Genomic DNA, 7333 nt, shown 5'->3' on the forward strand with positions numbered 1-7333 from the left:
CTGTTATCTTGTTATGCTTTTTGTTTTTAGGGAGCCATGTTTTCTTGAATTAGTTTTCTTTGGTGTCTTAGAAGTTATACATCCTTTATTATATCAGAGGTTATTTTAAGTAGAAAAACATTGAGACCATTTTGTTTACTTATCAAATGGCAAGAATAAAAATAACCATAATACCATCTCATTGGTTGACAACATGACTCATCTACTTCCATTCATTCCCTTAAACCAGGAGTCTTGATTCCTTTCTTTTCCTCCTTCCCTATGTCAAATCCATTATCAAGTCCTGTAACTCTTAACTTCTGACCAGTTTTTGGATCTGTCCAATTCATCCTCATCACTAATACTCCAGGACTATTGACCATTATCTCATGATCTCATGCCCAATCTAAGATATGATTCCCCATGCCATTCTTCTTTTACTTCCTTTCATATATTTCTTTCTTTTTATTTATTTGTTTATTATTTATGTATTTATTTTTGAGACGGATACTCCATTTGTCTCCCAGGCTGGAGGGCAGTGGCATGATCTTGGCTCACTGCAACCTCTGCCTCCCGGGTTCAAGTGATTTTCCTACCTCAGCCACCCAAGTAGCTGGGATTACAGGTGTGCACCACCACACTCGGCTAATTTTTTTGATATTTTTAGTAGAGACAGGGTTTCACCATGTTGGCCAGGCTGGTCTTGAACTCCTAACCTCAAGTGATGCACCTGCCTCGGCCTCCCAAAGTGCTGGAATTATAGGCGTGAGACACCATACCTGGCCCTTTTCATATACTTCACATTTGGGGAAATTATTTGGGATTTTCAGAACCAGATGATTATGACCTTCCTGCCCCAACCTAGTCATTAATAAAAAATTATTTTAACATATTGTGTATCTTCAGCTTTAATATTTATTTTGGACATTTGCAATAGGTTTCATACCTCATTATTTGTAGTCAGCCCTGTATTTTTGCATTTTCATGGTTGGTTTTTATTTTCTCTGTACTGTTTCTTCCCTATTTCTGAATTTGCTGTTTGGACTCCTCAATCTTATTCTCTGCTGCTAGGCCATCAAATGCTGGAGTCCTATGAGCTTAGTTTTCTCTTCTCTCTTATTGTCTAGATGTAGATAACTCACCAATATGCATCTGGAGGTCTAAACCATCTGCTTAGTGCAAGCCTGTGAATCCACCTTGGATATCTCATGGATACCTCACACTTAACCTTCTCAAAACCAATCTAAAACTGACCTTCCCACCCTAACCTGGTCCTGTTTCAGAGTCTCCATCTGTACTAGTCAGGGTTCTCCAGAGAAACAGAATGAACAGCATTTGAAAAATGAGGAATTGGCTCCCATGATTACGGAAGCTGAGAAGTCCCATGATTTGCCATCTGCAAACTGGAGACCTAGGAAACCTGATGGTAGAATTCAGTTCAAGTCTAAAGGCCTGAGAAGCAGGGGAGATGATGATATAAATCCTGGTTGGAGGACCGGAGAAGATGAGAAGAGAAATATCTCAGCTCAAGCGATGAGTTAGGAAAAAAGGGACAAATTCCTCCTTCCCCTGCCTTTCGTTCTATTCAGGCCCTCAGTGGATTGGATGGTGCCCACCCACATTAGGGAGGGCCACCTCCTTCACCGAGTTCAGTGATTCAAATGCTCATCGCAGCCAGAAACACTGTCACAGGCACACCCAGGAACAGTGTTTAATCTGGGTACCCTGTGGCCCAGGCAAGTTGACGAATAAAATTAACCATCACCCATTTCCTCTGCTGACTTCACCTCTCCACTTCCATTCAGTCCTGCAAACCAGGAGTTTTGATTCCTTTCTTTTCCACCTCCCCCATGTCTAATCCATCACCAAGTCCTCCTACTCTTAACTTCTGAATAGCTTTTGAGTCTATCCAGTTCTCTTCATCCTCATCACCACTGTTCTAGTCCTATTGGCTATTATGTCTCACCTCGTCTAAGGCAGTAGTCTACTAACTAGTCTCCCAACTCCCTTCTGGTCTCTCTCTTCTAGACCTGACCTGGAGAGGTCTAGAAATGCGGGCAGGCTGTCCCCATTCTGCTTCCTCTACACTAAGATCTAGCCAGGATCCTTCAGGTGCCCACAAGGCCCTGCACCCTCCGAGGGCTGCCACACCTGGCCATACCTGGCATGCGCTTCCTTCTTATCCTCTCTGCACACCAGCCACACTGGCCCATCCTGGCCACTCCTGGGCTCCGTGCTCTCTGCCATCACAGGGCCTTAGCATCTCCGGCTTTCTCTTGTTTTCTTTCTTTTCGTGCAGAAGCTCCTGCCTGGCCTTTGGAGTTCAGCCTCCCCTGAACTCTCTGACTCAATTAAATTCCTCTGTTCTTTACCCTCGTAGCCTCACATGCCTTTCCTTCATAGCGTTATATGACAACTGTCATTTTATATTTATTTATTTCTATTTTCTGATGAACATCTGCCTCCCCCAGTAGACTGTCAGTCCCCAAAACATGCACCTTGTCTTTTTCAATTCGTTGCTGTATCTCCAGTGCCCAGCATAGCACCTGGTGCATAGCAGGTGCACAAGAAGTATTTGTTCTGAGTAAGTGAATGATTCAGAGCTGATCACAGCTGGAAGAGCCACTGAAGGTCATCCCTATTATTAAAAGTAGACCTCAAGGCTTAGATCCCAGGGAAGGGAGGACCCCAGAGAAGCCTGTGAGATGAGAGTCAAATTTTAGAGTGTTGCCGGGCGTGGTGGCTCACGCCTGTAATCCCAGCACTTTGGGAGGCCGAGATGGGTGGATCACCTGAGGTCAGGGGTTCGAGACCAGCCTGGCCAACATGGCAAAACCCCATCTCTTACTAAAAATACAAAAACTAGCCGGGCGTGGTGGTGCGCGTCTATAGTCACAGCTACTCGGGAGGCTGAGGCAGGAGAACTGCTTGAACCCGGAAGGCGGAGGCTGCAGTAGGTTTGTTGTGATTTTAGTTTCCTAAGCTTGGCTTGGCACAGCACACACAAAGCCACGGGGACCCAGAGCTCTGACTTACACCGTGAAGCACACGGTGGGGAAGAATGGGTGACAGTGAAGAATGTTCCCTTGCCCAGAAGGAGATGGTTCGGAAAAGACCAGATGGAGGAGGTGTGGTTAGGGATAGGAGTTACTGGGTCCCCAAGAATGAGTCCAGCACCCCATCCCTCAGGGGGTAGAAACCCACGTTAAGGTTGTAGGGATCCCAGAAGACTCACAGAGAAGCCCACTTTGGTGGAGCAGCAGTGGCACAGGGAGGTGTTGGAATGCAGTGGCCTCAGGACAGGGTCCGTGGGATCATGGACCCCTCACAGTGTGAGGGAGCAGATTAGAGTTCTCAAGCCCCTGGAGAGAGTGCGCATGTAGCTGGGGTGGATGGCTGTCCTGGATGGGCTCAGGCTCCCAGGACTGGGTGATCAGGGACCATGGCAGACCTATAGTCACCTCTGCAGAGGCAGTGGGGACTGGGGTAACTCAGACTCCAGGGAGGTCAGCGAGGAACCCTCCCAGCCAGACGACTCACCCCAGATGCTGGCGAGGTAGGTAAGCGCCTCCCCACACCAGCTGCGCCGCCTCTGGGTGGGGGGTGTGTGTGTATGCATGCCGAATGCGTGTCTGAAATCTGAATGCAGTGAGTGTTTACCCAAAGAACAGTGGAGTGAAGTGGCTGCTCTGCTTTATGTTTGCAACTGTTTCCTACCTTCAGTGGAAATGGGAGCTTAAAAGCTCAGGTAAGCCGGGGCAATGGCTCACGCCTGTAATTCCAGCACTTTGGGAGGCCAAGGTGGGTGGGTCACTTGACGTCAGAATATAGAGACCAGCCTGACCAACGTGGTGAAACCCTGTCTCTACTAAAAATACAAAAATTAGCTGGGAGTGGTGGCTTGCGCCTGTAGTCCCAGCTAACTCGGGAGGCTGAGACAGGAGAATCACTTGAATCTGGGAGGCAGAGGTTGCAGTGAGCTGAGATCACACCACTGCACTTCAGCCTAGGCGACAGAGTGACAAAAAAAAAAAAAAAAAAAAAAGGCAGTCGGTGCTGCATCCTCAGCCTACAAGCTGGTGCTGATCGGGCACGGCGAGAGCGCATGGAACCTGGAGAACCGCTTCAGCGGCTGGTACGTCGCCGACCTGAGCCCAGCGGGCCACGAGCAGGCGAAGCGTGGCGGGCACGCGCTGCGAGATGCTGGCTATGAGTTTGACATCTGCTTCACCTCAGTACAGAAGAGAGCGATCCAGACCCTCTGGACAGTGCTAGATGCCATTGATCAGATGTGGCTGCCAGTGGTGAGGACTTGGCGCCTCAATGAGCGGCACTATGGGGGTCTAACTGGTCTCAATAAAGCAGAAACTGCTGCAAAGCATGGTGAGGCCCACGTGAAGATCTGGAGGCGCTCCTATGATGTCCCACCACCTCCGATGGAGCCCGACCACCCTTTCTACAGCAACATCAGTAAGGATCGCAGGTATGCAGACCTCACAGAAGATCAGCTACCCTCCTGTGGGAGTCTGAAGGACACTATTGCCAGAGCTCTGCCCTTCTGGAATGAAGAAATAGTTCCCCAGATCAAGGAGGGGAAACGTGTACTGATTGCAGCCCATGGCAACAGCCTCCGGGGCATTGTCAAGCATCTGGAGGGTCTCTCTGAAGAGGCTATCATGGAGCTGAACCTGCCGACTGGTACTCCCATTGTCTATGAATTGGACAAGAACTTGAAGCCTATCAAGCCCATGCAGTTCCTGGGGGATGAAGAGACGGTGCGCAAAGCCATGGAAGCTGTGGCCGCCCAGGGCAAGGCCAAGAAGTGAAGGCCAGCGGGGAGGATACTGTCCCCAGGAGCACCCTCCCTGCCCATCTTGTCCCTCTGCCCCTCCCACCTGCACATGTCACGCTGACCACATCTGTAGACATCTTGAGTTGTAGCTGCAGATGGGGATTGGTGGCTCCCATTTTCATTTTAGCCATTTTGTCTTCTGCACCAACTCCCTTCGTGCAATCTAGTCAGAATAGCACTTCTAGAGCATAGGTTCTCAGTCCAAGCTGTGGAAAAGCTCCCCTTATCCAACAGAGTTTAAAGGTAGTGACTTGGGTTTTTGCGAGTTCTTTGTTTACTAAGGACTTGTGGGGAGGAATCATGCTAAGCCATGACCAATGAGGAGAAGCAACAGAGCCTCTCTGTCCCCAGGAGCCAGTCCTCTGCTCTTCCGCAGTCAGGCCACTGCCTGGGGGCTCTAGTCATTCCAGTGGAAGATGAATGTAACCTGCATGGTGTTGTGACAACTGTTTCCTTCCTGACCCTAGAGGACCTGGCTCTAGAAGTTTGGGATCAATCCTGAATTTAGTTACGTGTTACATTTACTTTTATTAAAAAAGTATAGTATATATAAATAATACAAAACAGTAACCCTTCTGGGGTTTCTTGTGGCGGTTGAAATAGTCCCACATGTGGTCATCAGAAAATAAGCCATTCCTCATACCAGTATGGGATCAGTTCCTTGACCTCTGAGGGGCAGGAGTGCTTCCTGCCTTGTTTCATGGCAGTGAAATGCCCCTTGGTCCTGTCCAAGTGTGTCTTTCACTGATTTCCGAATCATGTTCTAGTTGCTTGGCTCTGCCACATGGGTCCAGTGTTCACCTTAGCATAACTGTACTAAATCCTTTTTCCAGATCAGTATAATAAAGGAGTGATGTGCAATTAAAAAAAAAAAAAAAAGCTCAGATAAGCTAAATATGCAGAAATAGAGAAAGTCATAGGTTTTTATCCCTGAAGATATGGTCTGGGAAATTTATACTTGTTCCATAGTATTTATACGAGTATTTATACTGGTTCCTTGTATTGCTTGAAGTTCCAGCAAGGAACAGAATCCTACCCGGTGGATTTCATGGACTATTATAGGGAGGTGGGCGGGGTAAACAGCCCCAGCCAAGGTTGCAGAGGCTCCCAGGCACCAGTAGCAATGGGGAGCCTGCAGGGGTGGGGTAGGGGATTGTGCTGTTGAAGTCCACTGACAGCTGGAGACAGAAAGTGGAACCACCCAGCAACAGCTGGGGTTGAGGGACTAAGCCACTGCCCGGAATGAGACCTGAAGAAGGAAGGAAGCAGGAAGAAATATCCCTACTTCTCTCTATCCTCCTAGCATCCGAAATCTGAAAGCCAGCCAGCAACAATGTGCGGGTGATGCAGTCCACAGGCGCCAATCTTCCAGAGGGCCCACGGCAGGGCGGAAAGATGGGTGGAGTGGGGCTTGAGTTAAAGAACAGATGGGGAAACTGAAGCCCAGACAGGCAAAGGACTTGCCTGAGGTCATTTAGCAACTGAAGGGCACTGTGAGGACTCAGCCCCTGACTTCCTTACTCTCACAGGAGGGCTTCCAGCTCAACAGTGTGCTTGATTGCCTACATACACAGCTGCGTTGTCGCTTCTCATTTCCAAACTTTGTTGTAAAAAAGAAGTTGGAAAATGCAAACATTGTATGAAGAAGAAAAGAACATGTTGGCGTCTAGTCTTCCAGGCTGCCTTTCTGTGTGTGGACACATACTGATTTATTTTTAATGTCCTTAATTTTAGATTCGGGGGTGTGCGTGGGCAGGTTTGTTCCGTGGGTATATATTGTGTGTGTGTGATATGGGTTTGGGCTTCTGTTAATCCTGTTACCCGAATAGTGAACATAGGACCCGATGTGTAGTTTTTCAACCTCTGCCCCTCTCCTTCCCTCCCTGCTTTTATTTATTTATTTTGGAGACAGGGTCTTGCTCTGTCGCCCAGGTTGGAGTGCAGTGACGCAGTCTCAGCCCACTGCAACCTCCGTCTCCAGGGTTCAAGAGATTCTTGTGCTTCAGCCTCCAGAGTAGCTGGGACTACAGGTGTAACCACCACTCCCGGCTAATTTTTGTATTTTCAGTAGAGAAGAGGTTTCATCATGTTGGCCAGGCTGGTCTTGAACTGACCTCAGGTGATCCACCTGCCTTGGCCTCCCAAAGTGCTGGGATTACAGGCGTGAGTCACCACTGCGCCCGGCTCCTCCTTGCTTTTAGAGTCCCCAGTGTCTATGTTCCCAAATTTGTGGACACACATTTAGTAAAAGTGGGAGTGGGTTTTGTAAACCTAAAAGTATTTGAGACAGGTCTCAATCAATTGAGAAGTTTATTTTGCCAAGGTTGAGGACGTGCCCAGAAGAACAGAACAGAACTACAGAAACAGTCCGCGCCTCTCTATAAAGATGATTTGGAGGGTGTCAGTATTTAGAGGGGAAAAGCAGGCTGGAGGGGAACGAGGGAGGGTGTGGTCATATTACTGAACTCACATGTTGCAAGAGAAATGGAGTAGGTGGGGGAA

General features: G+C 48.3%; 1 pseudogene across 1 annotated transcript; it reads left to right on the forward strand.

The window, feature by feature from the left end:
• Positions 1–3371: 3371 nt before the first annotated feature.
• Positions 3372–5693, forward strand: LOC101006787 (annotated as a pseudogene). Its single transcript, XR_004178827.1, has 3 exons — positions 3372–3535; positions 3703–3727; positions 4026–5693. The product of XR_004178827.1 is annotated as a phosphoglycerate mutase 1 pseudogene (transcript).
• Positions 5694–7333: the final 1640 nt, after the last annotated feature.

This window comes from Papio anubis, chromosome 16 (assembly GCF_008728515.1).
Source record: "Papio anubis isolate 15944 chromosome 16, Panubis1.0, whole genome shotgun sequence".
Classification (NCBI taxonomy): Eukaryota; Metazoa; Chordata; class Mammalia; order Primates; family Cercopithecidae; genus Papio; species Papio anubis.